General features: G+C 42.4%; 1 long non-coding RNA gene across 1 annotated transcript in view; it reads right to left on the reverse strand.

The window, feature by feature from the left end:
- Positions 1-2084: 2084 nt before the first annotated feature.
- The window catches only part of LOC123484418, a 73275-nt gene continuing 53147 nt past the window's right edge, over positions 2085-22212 (reverse strand). The window contains exon 3 of the long non-coding RNA XR_006658520.1: positions 2085-2141. This is a non-coding gene — a long non-coding RNA (uncharacterized LOC123484418). The remainder of the gene's footprint in view (positions 2142-22212) is intronic.

Below are 22212 nucleotides of genomic sequence, written 5' to 3' on the forward strand. Positions count from 1 at the left end.
GGAATAGGCTACTGAGAATGGGGTCGTAATTTCAATCAATGAATCAAATATTAATAATATGGATATGAACTGAATAGGCCCATGCTTGTCAACAACAGCCAGGTTATTTTTGATAACTTCCAATTGAATTAACTAAACACGGCCATTTATTAATTGCATAATAACAAGGCTACAACAATAAACTGAAGTTATAGGCTTAGATTATTATTCAGAAATACTTAGAAATACTCACTTTATTTTTTTGTTCTCTCCATATCGTGTTTTCTGCTATGTCGTCTTAAAATGGATCCTGTACAAAAGAACACATTTACTTTCTGTTTCAGCTCAACTGTCTCCCCACCCTGATAATAAAGTGTTTTATTGGTATCTTCCACTAGATGGCAGTAAACACCTGCTGTAACTAGACTACGACTATGTGTTCGGTTTCATACATGCAGTTTCCCAGAGGAGGAGTGCTGATCTAGGATCAGGTCCCCCCTGTCCATTTAATCTGTTTCATTATGATTTTTTTGTCTCATGTCTCTTTATATTAATATACCCTGGGTACTATGTAGCTGTGTTGAAATGACCTTGTTTTATAACCTTCTTTGTTGCTCAGTGGTACTTCAATTGGCCGGACCATGCCCAATTCTTTCACACAGTAATGCTCCAGCATCCACTCAGAGCTTATGCATCTAATGCATTCCTCAAATACTGCAGAGTTGTTAAGCAAGTCCCATCTTCATCCACGTTTATTTGCTTATTTGTAAGATGAAACCTGAGGGAAACCTGTCATAAATGCATCAAAAATGGTTCTGAGGTCCTCAACAATGCTATTCTGTACCGTAACTGGGATGCAGTGTTCTTTCCTGATTTTCAAAATAAAAAGACAGATATTGATTTTGAGACCTTCAATTAGCTGCTCAGTGTTGATCTCTGTGGCTTGAACATATTCAGCCTCTGGCAGACTCTCTACATCACTCATGTCATCTTCAATGGGATCAGTCCCAGTCTCAAATTCATCATGAGGGCAATTCTCATCTAAGTTGGCGCTTAAAAGCTCTGTGGTTTTGGTAGATGTGTGACCGATAGGCGCTGAAACATCTATTTGTTTTCCCACACCCATTATGTCCACAGGTAATTAGAAAATGTGGTTCATGCTGGTGATAGAGGCCGATGTGTGTGAGTCGTCTGGACACAGAGAAAGTTTGCTCGTTGCAAAGTGGACAATTTAATAGAGTTGGCATTCTTCAGAAAGATTGTGAACCTTGGAATGATGGGATGGAATCATGGAGATCATTGGTACTCAGCCACTTGCAGACATCATCAAGGGACCAGTCTTCCACAGCCACACTCAAATAAAAGTTGACACATAGCGCAAAAGTGAAATGTATTAGTGATGAGGCTAAAACAAAACCTATCCCACTCTTTCCAGACAACCACCTTTCCTCCTAATTTGTATTTATGGTTGTTCCATAAAGAAGCAGAGCTTGTCAGGAATGGTGAAGATGTCTGTCTCTTATAATATGGGATTCTGCAGTCCCACATTTAAGTGTTGACTCAGATAATATGATGCTCCAAATGGGGCATTAAGTTCTTCTTCCATGTCAACCCAAATTGGCCTATTAGAGTTCTCAATAAAGAGCCTATTTGGGCAGTTATAAAGGCTTCTTGCTATAATTACATGTTAGGGAGCTTTAATCCTCCCTTCTAAGTCTTTACCTGTAATCTAGCTTGGTTCATCCTGGCCCTTTTAATAGTCCAAATGAATCATTTTGTCTATGGTGTTAAAGGTGTAGGCAGGTATGGACAGTGGAAACATGCTGATGACGTAATTCCGTTTAGGAGCTTTAACCATCTTCATAACATGTGGCCTACCCCACAATGAGATCTGTAGCTTGTCCCAGTTCTTCAACTGGAGTTGAATTTTGTTCAAACACTGTATTGATTGATTGATTGATTCACTGTAAATACATTCATTCACTATTCAGTTAGTATTGGATTGACAAAGGAGTAACACAGAACACACTATAATCACACTTCAAATACATCCAAATACTTTATAGAGGCTAACCTGTTAGTAGATCCATAGTGAGTTTTAAACATTGTCTTGCTTTGGTCTGAAATACAGAGGACAGAACAATCCGCCCCAATACACCAACCTGAACGACATCAATTAGACACAAACACAACATAAACAACATGAGTATTCAATATCAAATGCATCTAACTAATCTGATCTGTTTTATGTATTCTTCTTTTTGTCAAGTCGAACATAATCTACATTGGGTCATCTGTGTGTGTGTGTGTCTGTCTTACCTGTTCGTGGTGGTTGATACATTTCTCTATCAGAGCTCACAGCTCCCAAACTCTCCACCACTTAACTGGACAGGGGCAGGATAAGCCAGGTACTAACGGGAGAAGGATGGAGGGAGATGGTGAGAAAGTATATCATGGGTTTAAATGACTACAATTTCTCAATATTGAGTCTAGCTAGCTAAAGTTAGCTAACGTTACAGTAACTTTAACTAGCTAGCTACTGTAGCTAACGTTAGCTAAAACGTACCAACATTTATACAACAATTACCAGCTAACATTACAGGCTATGTAGCTTGGCTAGCTGATGAAAAACCAAGAGTACATTACATCATGTATTGTTTTTTAGTTATTTGATAGTAGTTTGATGAATTGTTATCTTAGCTAGCGAATAGCTAAGGTATCACTCACCTTTCACGTCAATCCGTTGCAAGTCATCTCTTATTGGTCGCGTCTCTCCAACCATCCGCGCGCTTCCCGCTTCCAGTTGTCTTTTGACCAACGGTCTCAATTTGAATTCTGCGCTCGAGCGCCCTTTACTCATGAGGGCGCTGCTGGTTCCAAACCGAACCCCTCTTTTGAAAAGGCTTCTTCAAAGAACCCCTGAAGTCTACAACGGTTCAACAACGAGCTGATGGAAGAGTATAGGCTTGGAAATTAATCTTAAAGTATATTTTTTACCTTATATTATCCTAAAGGATCCTACAGGAAGCTTTTCTTTTAAGAGTGTAGTTCACTTTTACTCATTTATCTGCAAAACCATGCCTTCCGAGTTTTGAAAATGCAGACAAAATTGGCTTGAACTTGTCGTGTAATAACAATTTTGAAAAATACTAAATACTAAAAAGATATTCTCCCAAGGTCAATACTTCGAAAAATAAAACTCTTATTCTATAACATTTATTGTTTTAACATTCACACTGCTAGTTTTACACATTATATTTATATATATATATATATACATGTAACAGGTCAAAGAATTACAGATTTTTGCAACCGTATTTTATTTTGTGAGTTGATTTCACCAAAATATTGTATTGTTCAGCATTTCGTGTAGTCTACAGATATTGGGAGAGTTAGTTGTGTAAGTGCGCCCTCTAGAGTGTTGGTTTGGTTATATGCGGAGGGGTGTCATGCTTTTCTCAGTCTGCATTGTACTCGGCTGGGAGAGGTATGTGTTCACTTCGGCGTGATATAAACTTGATATACCTGTTAAAACTAAAACGTTTCAGTGCACATAGTAACTTGTATGTATATTATATGATGAGTGTACGTACATTTAATCAAGCTGTGTCGTGAATTTAGCTATTTTTGAGAGTTTGAGAAATTGCTAACTTAGCTAACCTCGTGTTTTGTTTAGCTGTAAGTTAGCAATCGTCTATCCTCTTGTGATGAAGCCCATGTTGTTCTTTTTATGTTAGGCGGATTCTGGTCGAGGGTAGAGTTTTGAACATTTTCTCTCCTTGATGTTGAACAGGTATGTATTCCCTATATCAGGTTAAAAATATGTGTTCATTTAAAATGTTTTCATGTATTGATTAGTGTTTAATGGCACTGAAAAGCTCAAATGTGAAGGATTACATGTTGCTTCGTGCATATTACTGTATGTATTACCTATTTGAAAGATGGTTTATGTCATGTTGCACAGTATTAATGTAAAGGCTAAAAGCTCAGAGTTTTGGCAGAGATAACATGCAAAATGACACATACATAAGATATACACCAGATGCAATGTTTATTTTCCAATTATGTTGTATTTTATTCCTTGTATTTTTGAATGTGATTATACTGAGTCTGCATTGTACTCGGCTGGGAGAGGCGGATTCTGGTCGAGGGTAGAGTTTTGAACATTTTCTCTCCTTGATGTTGAACAGATTGAGAGAGTTGTACACAATAAAGTGCCTTCAAGTACGCCAGTGTCTTGTCTTCAGTGCACCGGAACACAACGCAGTAGTCGGCAACAAGACAGACCGCGCCGGCTACATTGGTGCCGTGACCCGGATATCTTCGCTTCAGATCATCGCCAGGGTGATCGCCGGTGGTTGCTGTGACGAGTAGGAACCTCTTCGGAACGTTGACAAGTATAAGGCCAAACATTAATGTGTAAATTGTAGCTCTTAATTGCTTACCTCAGCTACTTATATCATTTTACATTTTTTTTCTCCATATTCACATGTTCTGTTGATTCACATATCATTACCATAGTCTATTACAACTTTCTATTTTAAAAAAAAATAAAAAAAAATGACTGATGGTAAGGATGCGCAGACACCATTTAGTGTTGGAGATGCTGCAGGGGTAAGCCTGGGGAGGGGCAGGTTTATGAGTATGGTGGAGAGCACGCCGGTTAGGGGTGCTGGTATACTAGGCAGACCTGTACTCTCGTCCACACGCTTACGCACTGATGAATATTCCCCCGCACCACACATGCGTAGCTTAGGAGATGCTCCAGACATTGCAAGCAGCGTTAGTTCAGTGGGCTGTCCTGCATTTTCATACACTCACACCCAAACAGATGAACATTCTCCACGTCAGCCAGTGTCTAGTTCACATGTGAGTTCTGCAGACCTAGGGAGTCTCATCACACAGTTAGCTCATGAAATAGGAGAGAACATTGCTAGCCAATTACAGAGATCTGTTGGTAGTGCAGATAACCAAACCACTCCTACGCCTAGCCTGAACTTAGGATATGGACAGTCTGATTTGAACATGACAGGAGTAAAGTTAGTCATGAAGACAGATGTCAAAGAGCCGCCGTACTTCAGGGGTGATGGAACAGACAAACACACAGTGCATGAGTGGGAAGAGATTATGAGCGTTTACCTGAATAAGAGGGGTGTACACCCGCAAGAGCACTCCCAGGAGATAATGTCAAGACTAATGGGAAAGGCTAGAGACATTGTTAAAGTTACCCTGCGCAGTATGCCATCGCTGCAGCCAGCTGAGAACTCCAAGCTCGTCTTTGATATTCTGAAACAACATTTCAGTGAGTTAACCTACTCCTCTATGCCTTTAGCTGATTTCTATAACACACTTCCTCTGGCCGGAGAAAGTCCCATGGACTATTGGATACGCTTGAACAAGGCTGTGGATGTCGCAGATGAGTGTCTGAGAAGGCAGGGGCGAAACATTGAGGACCCCTCTCACGAAGTCACAATGATGCTGGTGAAACACTGTCCCGACCCCGCTCTTGCAAGTGTTCTAAAGTGCAAAACAGCTGAAAAGTGGACAGCAAATGAGGTTCAGGAACACCTTGTTGAACATCAGAGAGAGGCTAGAATAATGTGTCAAGCCAAATCTTATCGGCCAAAGAACATTGGTGCACATGCTCAGGCATTAACTACAGAGACAGTCGCTGCTGAAAACCCAACAGACCTTACTGGTTACCCAAAGGCAATGGGGCTTCCATCCTCTCCTCAGACAGAGAGCATCTGCATGCAGTCTCTCATTGGCTTGCTGAACCGTGTGCTAGAGCAGACGGCACACACAACAGCAGTCGTGCCACCAAGCAGGGGGCCAGCAGCCATTGTTCAGAGTAGATGTAAAGTCTGTCAGTCTGCCGAACACTCAACTACTGCACACTGTAGACAGGCGAACCTCTGTATGGGCTGTTACAAGCCCGGCCACTGGAAGAGAGAATGCCAACAGCGCCGGCCAAGAATTAACGCTCAGCCACAGTTAGCGCACACACCACCTAACTCTGAGCAAGGTGGAGCCAGTTTAAACTAGATAGCTCACATACGGAAAGGGGATGTGTGAGCGTTGAAGATTCAACCCTTGAAGAAAGTGAAGAATTGAAGGAGATGTATGTCAATGTCTGTAAAGCAATGTCTGATAATTGCACGGTAATTGTTCAGAATATTCACAGAGTTGAGACGTTCAGTGAGTTATTTCACGCACCGGTGACAGTTAATGGCTGTGCTCAGTTGCAAGGGCTCCTCGATACAGGCTCAATGGCCTGCACGATAAGTGAAGAGGCAGAGCAGAGACTACTATCGGATAGCGTCTTGACCCCACATCAAGAACTCTCACAGCATATCATCCTTGTTGGCTGTGGAGGAGTACAAGTGCGCCCCAAGTGCATGTATGACATGGAACTAAGTCTGTATGGGGTAAAGTGCATGGTCCCAGTTCTGGTGATCACTGGTCAGAAAGACGACATAATAGTAGGCACCAACATGTTGAAACGTGTACTGCATCAGCTGAAAAACGAGAACAGTTATTGGACACTTATCTCGAGCAACACAAAAGGGTCTCCAGATGGCGAACAGTTTCTAGAAATGATGACCAATCTCACAAGATGGAGGGGTGAAGATGTCCCAGGAAAAGTAGGGACAGTGAAGCTAACTCAGGCGGTGACTCTCCTTCCCAAACAAGAGTACCTGCTGTGGGGAAGACTGCCAAGTAATATACCCAAGTCACCTGGGAGTACAGTTATGGTGGAGCCTACAACCTCCAGGTGCGTGCCTCGGGGCATTATGGTGGGGAGAGTGGTCACACCGCTATGGGGAGATGGCTGGACTCCCATGAAAATCACTAATATCTCAGACAAACCACTCACACTGAAAAGGAACAGCAAGCTTGCGGACGTCTCTACTTGTGTTGCAGCTGAAGATCTCACACTGTTCCAGGGTTCCTGTCAGAGTGATGCTGGCTCTGTTGGAGTGACTCATGTGAAACAGGACGACAACGGTGACCTGAAAGACAGACTGCAGAAGTCTGGTCTAGGAAATGTCGACATTGATCATTGTGAAGCGAGCCCCTCCACCAAGCTCCAACTTGTGACATTGCTGGAGAAATATCAGGATATATTTTCAAAGCATAATCTTGACTGTGGAGAAGCCAAGGGCTTTGCCCATAGGATCCGCCTCACTGACGACCGTCCCTTCCGTCTTCCATATCGCAGAGTGCCGCCAGCTCACTATCAAAAGCTGCGCCAAGTTCTCACCGAGATGGAGGAACAGGAAATCATACGGAAATCAATGAGTGAATATGCTTCTCCACTCGTGATGGTTTGGAAGAAAAATGGCGACCTCCGGATATGCACAGACTTTCGGTGGCTGAATGCAAGAACTATCAAGGATGCTCATCCTTTGCCCCATCAATCGGACTGCTTGGCTGCCCTTGGCGGTAATGCTGTCTTCAGCACCATGGACCTCACGTCTGGATTTTATAACTTGCCCATGCATGAGGAGGACAAAAGTATACCGCCTTCACAACACCATTAGGCCTGCACGAGTATAACAGAATGCCACAGGGGCTTTGCAACAGTCCAGCGTCCTTCATGAGGATGATGATGAGTATCTTTGGCGATCTTAACTTCAGCAGTCTCTTGTGCTACCTAGATGATCTCTTGATATTTGCCCCCAATGAACAGCAGGCCCTCAGCAGATTAGAGGTTGTTTTCCAGAGGCTACGGGAGCACAATCTAAAGATGAGTCCAAAAAAATGCCATTTGTTGCGGAGATCTGTGAAGTTTCTCGGACACATCGTTGACAGTGACGGTGTTGCTGTTGACCCAGAGAAGGTCGAGGTCATCACCAAAATGTCAAAGAGGGACTTGATGGAAGATGACGGCTGCACTCCTTCAGTTCGCAGAGTGAAGTCGTTCCTGGGGATGGTATTTTATTACCAACACTACATACCAAATTGCTCCTCCATCGCAAAACCCCTGTTTGCTCTCACAGCTGGCCAGAAACGGAGAGGAAAGGCCGGGAAGTACAGTCAGAATGCGGGAGTCTACAGGAAGCTCAAACCTGCGGATTGGACCCTTGACTGCGATTCCGCTTTCGCCGGCCTTAAGGAGAAGCTCCTGAATTGTGTGGTCCTTAGCCATCCAGACTTTTCTAAGCCCTTGGTTTTGTCCATTGATGCGTCTCTTGATGGCCTTGGGGCAGTTCTGTCCCAGATACCAGAAGGAGAAACGAAGGCACGCCCGATCGCCTTTGCCAGCAAGACCCTCACTGGCTCACAAAAGAGGTATCCTGCTCACCGACTGGAGTTCTTGGCGCTCAAATGGAGTGTTTGTGAAAAATTCAGCCACTGGTTGAAAGGCCACACTTTTACAGTGTGGACCGACAATAATCCTTTGACCTATATAATGACCAAACCAAAACTTGACGCTTGCGAACAGAGGTGGGTGGCAAAGCTTTCCCCCTACACCTTCAGTATCAAACACATTCCCGGGGTAAAGAACATTGTGGCAGATGCCCTGAGTAGAGATCCGTTTGCTAAATCAGTGAGCCAAAGGTTGATCAGTGAGCCCTATGGAAGTCTTTTGGCCGAGGCGGAGGGAACCAAAGAGGAGAAAGTCCAAGATCTCTTCCGGAGTAAGACCCAGTGTCTCCAGGCACTTGATGCAGGGTGCTGTGTAACTATGGACCCCACTCAAGACAGGCTGGCCGGCAGTCAAGAACCCTCTCATGTCAAATCTGCTTGTGAAGCTCATGTAGAGTGGGAAAGGGGAGCAGAGATAAGAGCAACACAGTTTCTCAATGTTCTTCCCCAGGCGGTGCCCTCAGAACAAGACACACTTCCAGCCCTCTCCCTCGGCGAGCTGAGGCACAGCCAGGAAATAGATCCAGTTATCAGGGAAGTCCTGCCACTCATTCAGAGGGGTGAGCCACCACCTAGGCGAGGGAGGAGGAGGTTAGCTCTTACGACCCAGACACTGTGCAAGCAGTGGCATCATCTAAAAGTCCAGGACGGAGTCCTATATAGGGTAACCAAAGACCCATTAAGCAGAGAGAAGAGGTATCAGTTTGTGCTGCCTGCTAGCTTGAAGGCCAAAGCTCTCGCTGGTGTGCATGATTTCGCTGGGCATCAAGGGCAGGCTAGAACAGCACACCTCGCCCGACAGCGTTTCTTCTGGCCGCAAATGGGAAGAGACATCAAGGAATATGTGAAATGCTGCCAACGCTGTATCCTTGCAAAGACCCCTGAACCAGCTGCCCGAGCTCCATTGGAGAGCATTCGCACTTCGGCACCCATGGAGCTGGTGTGCATTGATTTTTGGAGTGCTGAGGACTGTAAGCAAAGATCTGTCGATGTGTTAGTCATAACAGACCACTTTACAAAATTGGCTCAAGCCTTTCCCTGCGTAAACCAAACTGCAAAGCAAATAGCAAAGAAGTTATGGGATAACGTATTCTGCATCTACGGTTTCCCAGAGCGAATACATTCTGATCAAGGGGCCAATTTTGAAAGCAAACTCATATCTGAACTCCTCAGCCTCACAGGGATTATGAAAACACACACAACAGCATATCATCCCATGGGAAATGGGCAAACCGAAAGGTTCAATAGGACACTTGGCAGTATGTTGCGTGCCCTACCCCTGACAGCTAAGCAACACTGGGCCCAACAGATACAGACTTTGACTTTTGCGTATAATGCCACCACTCATGAAACAACTGGATATCCTCCATTCTATTTGATGTATGGTCGAGTCCCCAGACTCCCAGTAGACATGGTCTTCAAACAAGTATTGAGGGATCCAGTCGTGGTGAATTATAAGACCTATGCAGAGAAACTGATGGCGAACCTCCATGTGGCTGCCGACATAGCTCAGCAGCATGCAAGGAAAGGACAGCAACATCAAGCTGATGGCTACAACAAGAGAGTTCGTGGAACCCACTTGAACGTTGGCGACCGAGTTTTGTTAGCTAATAAAGCAGAGAGGGGGAAGAGGAAGTTAGCGGATAAGTGGGAAGCCACTATGTATACCATCATAGACCGGAACCCTCAGACTCACGTTTACAAAGTCAGAGACGAAAGTGGGAAAACAAAAGTTGTTCATCGGAATTTGATGTTGGACGTGAGCTTCTTGCCCGTGCCAGAACAAAGCGATGAAGAGACGAATGGAGCTGCCTCGGATGTGGCCAGTGAGTTTCAGCCTCCTTCTGTTGATGCTTTGAGTGGCCTAGCAGTAGATGCTTCTGAGGACCGTACATGTTCATGGTTGAACGCATCCTCTGACTCTGAGTCTATTGGAGAAGCTGATGAGTCTGAGATGGAGAATGAGATGCCCCACTCTCTGTCCAGGAAGTCTGTTCAACGGACACCCACGAGAGCCCAGTCTAAAGAGGTCAGAGGCCAAGGGGAAAATGAATACTCACCTGTGAGAGACTTGTCGGATTCCAGTGACCCCCCTGATTTGCACATGACTGACACTGACTCTGTTGCCCCAATTGATGTTCCTGACTTAGATGAGACAGGGTCTTCGGACGTCAATTCACCTGTTACACTGACTGATAGTCAGATACCCTCCCAAGTACAAGGGTTTGAAAGTCAGGTTGTCAGAACACGTACTGGCAGGGTTGTTAAGGCAGTCGATCGCTTGATAGAGAACATGGTGCAAAAACCACTCACCAAGGGTTTTGTTACAGGAGTCAGAAGGTCACTGTCTTTCCGTTCTTTATTTTAGATAAATCTTTGAGATTAAGATATTCTTTATTACCAGTAGTATGACCTGGGTCATGAGATGTTCATATTGGAGGGAAAGTGTTCCAAGATTTCATATGATGTATAAGGCATCATATTCACTAGAAGGGGCAGTAGCCTGATCAACTGCTGTTTTCTTTTAACTTACTTTGTAAGTAGCTTTATACGCTGTATATGGGAAATGGAGTCCCAGGGCTATCTTGGACCAAGTGGACAAGTGTTTTATTCTATATATGTTTTTGGTTATTTTCCACCCTCGAAGTGTGAAGGATTTTGGTGAAATTAAAGAGGGGTGAATGTAACAGGTCAAAGAATTACAGATTTTTGCAACCGTTCATTTTCTATTTTTTATTTTATTTTGTGAGTTGATTTCACCAAAATATTGTATTGTTCAGCATTTCGTGTAGTCTACAGATATTGGGAGAGTTAGTTGTGTAAGTGCGCCCTCTAGAGTTGGTTTGGTTATATGCGGAGGGGTGTCATGCTTTTCTCAGTCTGCATTGTACTCGGCTGGGAGAGGTATGTGTTCACTTCGGCGTGATATAAACTTGATATACCTGTTAAAACTAAAATGTTTCAGTGCACATAGTTACTTGTATGTATATTATATGATGAGTGTGCGTACATTTAATCAAGCTGTGTCGTGAATTTAGCTATTTTTGAGAGTTTGAGAAATTGCTAACTTAGCTAACCTCGTGTTTTGTTTAGCTGTAAGTTAGCAATCGTCTATCCTCTTGTGATGAAGCCACGTTGTTCTTTTTATGTTAGGCGGATTCTGGTCGAGGGTAGAGTTTTGAACATTTTCTCTCTTTGATGTTGAACAGGTATGTATTCCCTATATCAGGTTAAAAATATGTGTTCATTTAAAATGTTTTCATGTATTGATTAGTGTTTAATGGCACTGAAAAGCTCAAATGTGAAGGATTACATGTTGCTTCGTGCATATTACTGTATGTATTACCTATTTGAAAGATGGTTTATGTCATGTTGCACAGTATTAATGTAAAGGCTAAAAGCTCAGAGTTTTGGCAGAGATAACATGCAAAATGACACATACATAAGATATACACCAGATGCAATGTTTATTTTCCAATTATGTTGTATTTTATTCCTTGTATTTTTGAATGTGATTATACTGAGTCTGCATTGTACTCGGCTGGGAGAGGCGGATTCTGGTCGAGGGTAGAGTTTTGAACATTTTCTCTCTTTGATGTTGAACAGATTGAGAGAGTTGTACACAATAAAGTGCCTTCAAGTACGCCAGTGTCTTGTCTTCAGTGCACCGGAACACAACGCAGTAGTCAGCAAGGAACAGACCGCGCCGGCTACATATGCACTCACTAACTGTTAGTTGCTCTGGATAAGACCGTCTGCTAAATATATATATACTATTTATTTAGATGGGTGACATTATCTGCCAAAGTAACACCACTGTAGATAAAGAAGAGCTCTCCAGTAGGTGAACCAAAACTTTCAAAGGCCATTTTCTCAAAATTGAGGTTACAAGTTTATCATCTTTCAAAGCAGAATTACTTTCCCATTGTTCCTCAACTATAGTGTATGATATACCTTTTTCTAGCTGAGTCTCTACTTTTATCCAATGTAAAAAAAAAAACACAATTTCAAATTTTGCTACATAAGTTTGAATCGAGCCGGTCGTCACATTTGACTGTGTAAAACCTAGCAGTACTACTTATTTCTCTGAGAGTGAGTCAGATATATATTTTTACTGTGTAAAACCTAGCAGTACTACTTATTTCTCTGAGAGTGAGACAGAAATATATTATTACTGTGTAAAACCTAGCAGTACTACTTATTTCTCTGAGAGTGAGGCAGATATGTAGCATTTTGCAAAAAACATGATTATTTGTCTCTCTGAAATGAAACCATCAAGTGATAGATTTTAAACAAATACATGTCTGTCATTGAACAACCCCATGCCATGACTAGATGGTGAAAAAACACCAATCTCTTTCATAATTTCTTCCAACAATAATAGCTAATTTACGAACATTTCTGAAAATGGATATATAGCGTTTTGGAATGAAATTCTTATTTCCCCATCTGAGCTCAGAGTAGATGAGAGATGTAATGTTTGTCTCTGTTGTGTTGAAGCCCAATCAAGCAGTAGAGACCAGCCTCCCCTGTACCCAGCTGTGTGTCCATGAAGAGTGTCAAGTCTATGAATCCTCCTATATACTTCAGAGAGGGAGACTTTTCTAGTGAACAAAGGTAAGAAGAACTCATGGGTCATGGTCAGTGGGTTAAACAAACTGTCTCTAGTCATTTCTCCTCTCCCATTTTACCATTTATTTTTGTTGTTTTCATAATCCGTAGACTAATCCTTTTTTCCATTTTCATAGTCCTGAAACAATATTAAACAAACACAACATTCCCTGTTTGTGTGTGTGTGTGTGTGTGTGAGTGTGTGTGCACTCCCTGGATGAGGAGATGTAATCTCTATCCTGATTGACGTGTCACTTTTATCCCTATCTACATGTACATATTACCTCAACTACCAGGTACCCCTGGACATTGACTCAGTTCTGGTACTCCTTGTATATAGTCTAGTTATTACCTCAACTACCTGGTACCCCTGCACATTGACTCAGTCCTGGTACTCTTTGTATATAGTCTAGTTATTACCTCAACTACCTGGTACCCCTGCACGTTGACTCAGTACTGGTACTCCTTGTATATAGTCTAGTTATTACCTCAACTACCTGGTACCGCTGCACGTTGACTCAGTTCTGGTACTCCTTGTATATAGTCTAGTTATTACTTCAACTACCTGGTACCCCTGCACATTGACTCAGTACTGGTACTCCTTGTACATAGTCTAGTTATTACCTCAACTACCTGGTACCCTGGACATTGACTCAGTACTGATACTCCTTATAGCCTCATTAGTGTTATTTTATTGTGTTACTATTTCCTTTTTTTATTTAGCTAATTTTTGTTACTTTTTAACTAAATTGTTGGTAAAGGGCTCGTAAGTAAGCATTTCACTGTAAAGTGTACCACTGTTGTATTCAGCGCATGTGACAAATACAATTTCATTTGATTTCATTTGAAGGTCATGCGTAAAAACATGTCATCAGGTCGAGCAGTTGTCTCACGCCGAACTGCGCATGTGCAGGCCGTCAAATCAAAGACACTCCTTCCATATAAAGTTGTTTTTGACTAACATGAAAACGTGTCAGTTTGTCACTTTCACGAGGTTTAAGTAATAATGTGTTCAACTACTAAAGACAGAACATTTATAAAATGAACAAATCAATCAATACAAATTAGATTTGTCACATGCTCCTAATACAACAGGTGTAGACCTTACTGTGAAATGCTTACTTACGAGCCCTTAAACAACAATGCTGAGTAAAACATTTTTTTACCAACAACTAAGGAAGTCATTTTTACTTCTTTGACTTCTCATACCCTAAACCCTGGCCTGGTCTGCTTCATATGCGTACCACAATTATATACTTTTTTACATCAGCAGTTTTCACAAAGTGCTTATATAGAAACCCAGTCTAAAACCCCAAAGAGCAAGCAATGCAGATGTAGAAGCACGGTGGCTAGGAAAAACTCCCTAGAAAGGCTGAAACCTAGGAAGAAACCTAGAGAGGAACCAGGCTCTGAGGGGTGGCCAGTCCTCTTCTGGCTGTGCTGGGGGGAGATTATATAAGAGGATATGGCCATTAAGTTCAGATCGTTTTTCAAGATTTTCAAATGTTCATAGATGACTAGCAGGGTCAAATAATAATCACTGTGGTTAAAGAGGGTGCAACACGTCAGCACCTCAGGAGTAAATGTCATTTGGCTTTTCATAGCCGAGCATTCAGAGGTCAAGACAGCAGGTGTTGTAGAGAGAGAGAAGGAGAGGGGGAGAGAGAGAGAGAGAGAGAGGGTCGAAACAGCAGGTTCGGGACAAGGTCGCACGTCCGGTGAACAGGTCAGAGTTCCATATCCGTCCATAACGTCCGGTGGAGCATGTGTCGATACTGATAGGATCGAAAGAAGGGGAGTGCTGCTCTCTGATCAGTTTTCTCCATTAAAATCTGTCCTTATAATTATAATTATTTCACAATGCTGACCATGGATCAGCTTCTAGAAAGATATTACTACCTACGGCTGCAAATATTGAGGTAGTTTATTCTAGTGCTTACACAATAAAAATGCACTAAATCACAGATTTGGCACATCATTGGGCACATGTTAGGCTACACATCATGAAATATATTGAGACAAATTACAGACAGTAGCCTACAAGTAGCAAAATAGAACTCAATATATTGAACATGGAATATATTTCAATATGATTGAAATAGGCCTATAGCCTACTGTTTATATTTTAATGCAGTCATCTCGGTTTTCATTTGAAGCATAATTTGTGTACTTCCCTTGTTTGAATCAATTGCAAAGACATTGGCAACTTTGTATTTGTAGTCAACTTTGTTCTGAATTTATCTGCGGTCACAAAGAGACGGATAAACCATGTGATTCTATGTTTAGCGGAGATCTTCTGTGTATAAAGTGACGCGAGAGGGCAAAAAAGCATCTAACGACGCACTTGGCTGTTCTACAAGTGGTCTGAGGCAGGTGTTAGAATATGAGCGTTTTCAAGTGCAACGTTAATAACGATGGTTTTGGGAAACAGCTCAGAGATTTTACAATGCTCCTACCAAGGTTCTAATGATGAACTTGGCCTTAAGATGCTTTTGGAAAACCGGACCCTGGATAAAAAATATCTGCTAAATGACTAAAATATCAAATGTAAATGTTTTACATACAGATCTCATATTACTGTATTGAATTATTATTTTACAATATTTAAATATTGATGTCACATGTGTATCATTTGTACAGTTCTTTATTAAAAATGTAGTTATTTGTTACATTTAACTGTGTAAAATCTATTAGTACTACTTATTTCTCTGAGAGTGAGGCAGATATATAGCATTTAGCAAAAAAAACATTTGTCTCTCTGAAATGAAGCCATTAAGTGATTGATTTTAATCAAACACATGCCTGTCATTGAACAACACCATGCCATGATTAGGTAGTGAAAAAACATAACCATTTATTTGATCATTTCTTTAAACATTAGAAGCTAATTTACGAACATTTCTGAAAATTGATATATAGCGTTTTAGAATGAAACTCTTCTTATGTTTCCCCATCTGAGCTCAGAGTAGATGAGAGATGTAATGTTTGTCTCTGTTGTGTTGAAGCCCAATCAAGCAGGAGAGACCAGCCTCCCCTGTACCCAGCTGTGTGTCCATGAAGAGTGACTGGTCTATGGATCCTCCTATAACGTTTAGAGAGGGAGACTTTTCTAGTGAACAAAGGTAAGAAGAACTCATGGGTCATGGTCAGTGAGTTAAACAAAACTGTCTCTAGTCATTTCTCCTCTCCTATTTTCCCATTTATTTTTGTTTTCATAATCCATAGGCTAATCCTTTTTTCCATTTTCATAGTCCTAAAACAATATTAAACCAACACTACATTCCCTCTGTGTGTGTGTGTGTGTGTGTGTGTGTGTGTGTGTGTGTGTGTGTGTGTGTGTGTGTGTGTGTGTGTGTGTGTGTGTGTGTGTGTGTGTGTGTGTGTGTGTGTGTGTGTGTGCACTCCCTGGATGAGGAGATGTAATCTGATGTTTTGTCCCCAGAAACCAACAGGAGAGATCAGAGTCAGAGATTCTCAGTGGTCAGTCTTCCCAGAGTCATCAAACAGACCTGGCCTCCATATTCAGTGTATGTGGTCCTGTTATGTACATTTGTTTTTTTTTTACCTCAAGGAAAGTTGTTCTGTCAATCATTCATTCATGTGTTAATGAGAAAGCATTTATTCTCTTGCTTAACTTATTTACTTTATTTATTTCAGTTGCTTGAAGAGAATATTATGACATTTGTAAAGAATGAGCTGAAGATGTTCAAGAGCATTCTTAGTCCAGAACTCCCAGAAGGCTTTGAGAGTCAGAAGCAGGATAAGGAAGTGGTGGATGCTGAAGATGAGAAGCAGGAGAAGAGTGCCAGAGAGGGGGCTATGAAGATCACACTGCACGTCCTGAGGAAAATGAACCAGAAGGAGCTTGCTGACACACTGGAGAAAAGTAAGAGCTGTCTGCCTCATGTTGAATGCTGTTTTATAACAAACATTTAAAAGCTGTAGCTAAAGTACAGCTAAAGTAGCTGTGTAACTCAATGATATTGTAGCTGCCTTAACACAACACCTGGCTGGTGACCTCATCAAGTAGCAGCAGGGATGTGTTGTGGTGATTAATTTAGAGAGAGAGAGAGAGAGAGAGAGAGAGAGAGAGAGAGAGAGAGAGAGAGAGAGAGAGAGAGAGAGAATAATAATATAATCAGTCACACCAGTCTGTAATGCATTATGAAAACATTTATGCATTTATTTTATCCTCAGTGTTATTTCTAGATTCAGATGAGCTTGATGTGATTTGCCAACGTGAACTCAAATCTAATCTAAAGTAGAAGTTTCAATGTGTATTTGAGGGGATCGCTAAACAAGGAAACCCAACACTTCTCAATAAGATCTACACAGAGCTCTACATCACAGAGGGTGGAACAGGAGAGGTCAATAATGAACATGAGCTGAGACAGATTGAGACAACAACCAGGAAACAAGCAAGACCAGAGACTGCAATCAAATGTAACGACATCTTCAAACCCTTAACTGGACATGACAAACTTATCAGAACTGTGCTGACCAAGGGAGTCGCTGGCATTGGAAAAACAGTCTCTGTGCAGAAGTTCATTCTGGACTGGGCTGAAGGAAAAGCAAATCAGGATGTCCAATTTGTATTTTCATTCCCTTTTCGGGAGCTGAATTTGATGAACAGGGAAAAAAACACTTTGATTGAACTTCTCAATCACTTCTCAAAGGAAACCAAAGAATCAAGAATCTCCAACTACGACAAGTACAAAGTTCTGTTCATCTTTGATGGTCTGGATGAGTGCCGACTGCCCCTAGACTTCCAGAAGAACAAGATATGCTGTGACGTCACAAAGTCAACCTCAGTGGATGTTCTGCTGACAAATCTCATCAAGGGAAATCTGCTTCCCTCTGCTCTCCTCTGGATAACTACCCGACCTGCAGCAGCCAATAAGATCCCTTCAGGGTGTGTTGACCAGGTGACAGAGGTACGAGGGTTCAATGACCCACAGAAGGAGGAGTACTTCAGGAAGAGATTCAGTGATGAGGACATGGCCAGCAGAATCATCTCACACATAAAGACATCAAGGAGCCTCCACATCATGTGCCACATTCCAGTCTTCTGTTGGATTTCTGCAGTAGTCCTTGAACACATGCTGAAACATAAGAGAGAAGAGATGCCCAAGACTCTGACTGAGATGTACTCACACCTTGTGGAGTTTCATACCAAACAGAAGAATGAAAAGTATCTTGGGAAAGAAGAGACAGGTCCACACTGGAATAAAGAGAGCATTCTGTCACTGGGAAAACTGGCTTTTCAACAGCTTGTGAAGGGCAATCTGATTTTCTATGAAGAAGACCTGAAAGAGGCTGGCATTGATGTCAATGAAGCCTCAGTGTACTCAGGATTGTGCACACAGCTCTTTAAAGAGGAATGTGTGCTGTACCAGGAAAAGGTGTACTGCTTCGTGCATCTGAGCATTCAGGAGTTTCTGGCTGCTGTATATGTGTTCCTCTCATTCATCAACAACAATGAGAATCTAATGGACAAACTGCAAACAAAGTCCAGTAACTTTTCTTCGCTGTTCAGACACAAGCCTGAAGTTTCTTTCTACAAGAGTGCTGTGGATAAAGCCTTACTAAGTGAGACAGGAAACCTGGACCTGTTCCTCCGCTTCCTTCTGGGCCTCTCACTGGAGTCCAATCAGAAGCACTTACGAGGTCTACTGGCAAAGACAAGAAGCAGCTCACAGAGCCATGAAGAAACAGTCAAGTACATCAAGGAGAAGATCAGGGAGAATCCCTCTCCAGAGAGGTGCATCAATCTGTTCCACTGTCTGAATGAACTGAATGACCATTCTCTAGTGGAGGAGATCCAAAGCTTCCTGAGATCAGGAAGTCTCTCAGAAGAAGAACTGTCACCTGCACAGTGGTCAGCTCTGGTCTTTGTGTTGCTGACTTCAGAAAAGGAGCTGGATGTGTTTGACCTGAAGAAATACTCCAGATCAGAGGAAGGTCTTCTGAGGCTGCTGCCAGTGGTCAAAGCCTCCAGAGCTGCTCTGTGAGTACATAAAATGACATTTAAGTACTAATCATCAGGAAGAAATATTCAGTTTAGAGAAATATATGTATTATTGAAAAACATATTGAATCAAATCATTGATGTTCACATTAGTATAACAATATGACCATACAATTCTAGGAGACGGAAGATGAATCTATATGTTGTTTAAGAGAATAAACCAAATGCATCTGCCATTGTCCTTCTACACTACTGGTGTTAAATTAACAGTGTGTTTGTGAAATCATGATGATTTCTTTTACAGGCTGTCAGGCTGTCTAGTCACAGAGGAAGGCTGTGCTTCTCTGGTCTCAGCTCTGAAGTCAAACCCCTCACACCTGAGAGAGCTGGATCTGAGTAACAATGACCTGAAGGATTCAGGAGTGAAGCTGCTCTCTGCTGTCCTGGGGAATCCCCACTGTAAACTGGAGACTCTGAGGTCAGTATTCCTGTAGTTGGTCAACAAGTGAGAACTGCTCACCAGATCCACATGTGTTTGCCAGGCACACATAGTCCACACCATATGTGTTTGGACAGTGAAGCTTACAGTTTTAAATTTGGTGCTATGCTCCAGCATTTTGGATTTGAGATAGAATGTTTCGTATTAGGCAACAGTACAGAATGTCACCTTTTATTTGAGGTTAATGGTGAGAGGTTAGCATGTTTTGTTGTAGCCTCTGTAACTTTCTCACTCATTATTATTCATGATTTATTCATGATTATTCTTAATCATAGCATCATCAGGATTAATTTAGTAATGTTTAGAAACATGTTATCTACCCACTTAGACAAAAAATTACTCCAGTCATCATCCACCATTCAGTTACAAATGGACAAAACATAACCCAAAACACAACCAAAACAAACTGAAATGCAACCAACGAGTTTGGGACCAAATACTCAACTTTTGACTACTTTAATATACTATAAGTGAATTGGTCATACATGTTTCTCTCTACAAGCAATATTATGATCATTTCTAATAATGAAACATGAATTTTTGAATAAATATGGCAGGTTTCAGGACACTGATGTATCTAAACATTTTGAAAAAATGTACTGCCACTATTTTGACCACCAAAGAATAGCAGTGTGGTTTTAATATGATTTGACTCTTTGCAGGCTGTCAGGCTGTCTAGTCACAGAGGAAGGCTGTGCTTCTCTGGTCTCAGCTCTGAAGTCAAACCCCTCACACCTGAGAGAGCTGGATCTGAGTAACAATGACCTGAAGGATTCAGGAGTGAAGCTGCTCTCTGCTGGACTGGGGAATCCCCACTGTAAACTGGAGACTCTGAGGTCAGTATTCCTGTAGTTGGTCAACAAGTGATAACTGTTCACCAGATCCACATGTGTTTACCAGGGACACATAGTCCACACCATATGTGTTTGGACAGTGAAGTTTACAGTTTTACATTTGGTTCTATGCTCCAGCATTTTGGATTTGAGATAGAATGTTTCATATTAGGCAACAGTATATAATGTCACCTTTTATTTGAGGATATTCATACATATCTGTGTTACTGTTTAGAAATGAAAGCACTTTATGTATCTATTTCTCCCATTTGTATATGTCGTAATAATTTGGACATATCAATCAATCAATCAATCAATTTTATTTTATATAGCCCTTCGTACATCAGCTAATATCTCGAAGTGCTGTACAGAAACCCAGCCTAAAACCCCAAACAGCTAGTAATGCAGGTGTAGAAGCACGGTGGCTAGGAAAAACTCCCTAGAAAGGCCAAAACCTAGGAAGAAACCTAGAGAGGAACCAGGCTATGAGGGGTGGCCAGTCCTCTTCTGGCTGTGCCGGGTGGAGATTATAACAGAACCATGCCAAGATGTTCAAAAATGTTCATAAGTGACAAGCATGGTCAAATAATAATCAGGAATAAATCTCAGTTGGCTTTTCATAGCCGATCATTAAGAGTTGAAAACAGCAGGTCTGGGACAGGTAGGGGTTCCATAACCGCAGGCAGAACAGTTGAAACTGGAATAGCAGCAAGGCCAGGCGGACTGGGGACAGCAAGGAGTCACCACGGCCGGTAGTCCCGACGTATGGTCCTAGGGCTCAGGTCTCTCAGTTGGCTTTTCATAGCCGATCATTAAGAGTTGAAAACAGCAGGTCTGGGACAGGTAGGGGGTTTCGTAACCGCAGGCAGAACAGTTGAAACTGGAATAGCAGCAAGGCCAGGCGGACTGGGGACAGCAAGGTGTCAGCATGCCCGGTAGTCCTGACGTATGGTCCTAGGGCTCAGGTTCTCAGAGAGAAAGAGAGAACGAGAGAATTAGAGAGAGCATACTTAAATTCACACAGGACACTGGATAAGACAGGAGAAGTACTCCAGGTATAACCAACTAACCCCAGCCCCCGACACATAAACTACTGCAGCATAAATACTGGAGGCTGAGACAGGAGCGGTCCGGAGACACTGTGGCCCCATCCGAAGAAACCCCGGACAGGGCCAAACAGGAAGGATATAACCCCACCCACTCTGCCAAAGCACAGCCCCCGCACCACTAGAGGGATATCCTCAACCACCAACTTACAATCCTGAGACAAGGCCGAGTATAGCCCACAGAGGTCTCCCACCACAGCACAAACCAAGGGGGGCGCCAACCCAGACAGGAAGATCACGTCAGTAACTCAACCCACTCAAGTGACGCACCCCTCCTAGGGACGGCATGAAAGAGCACCAGCAAGCCAGTGACTCAGCCCCTGTAACAGGGTTAGAGGCAGAGAACCCCAGTGGAGAGAGGGGAACCGGCCTGGCAGAGACAGCAAGGGCTGTTCGTTGCTCCAGAGCCTTTCCGTTCACCTTCACACTCCTGGGCCAGACTACACTCAATCATATGACCTACTGAAGAGATAAGTCTTCAGTAAAGACTTAAAGGTTGAGACCGAGTCTGCGTCTCTCACATGGGTAGGCAGACTGTTCCATAAAAATGGAGATCTATAGGAGAAAGCCCTGCCTCCCGCTGTTTGCTTAGAAATTCTAGGGACAATTAGGAGGCCTGCGTCTTGTGACCGTAGCGTACGTATTGGTATGTACGGCAGGACCAACTCGGAAAGATAGGTAGGAGCAAGCCCATGTAACGCTTTATAGGTTAACAGTAAAACCTTGAAATCAGCCCTTGCCTTAACAGGAAGCCAGTGTAGGGAAGCTAGCACTGGAGTAATATGATCAAATTTATTGGTTCTAGTCAGGATTCTAGCAGCCGTATTTAGCACTAACTGAAGT

Source organism: Coregonus clupeaformis, unplaced genomic scaffold, assembly GCF_020615455.1.
Source record: "Coregonus clupeaformis isolate EN_2021a unplaced genomic scaffold, ASM2061545v1 scaf0308, whole genome shotgun sequence".
Lineage (NCBI taxonomy): Eukaryota > Metazoa > Chordata > Actinopteri > Salmoniformes > Salmonidae > Coregonus > Coregonus clupeaformis.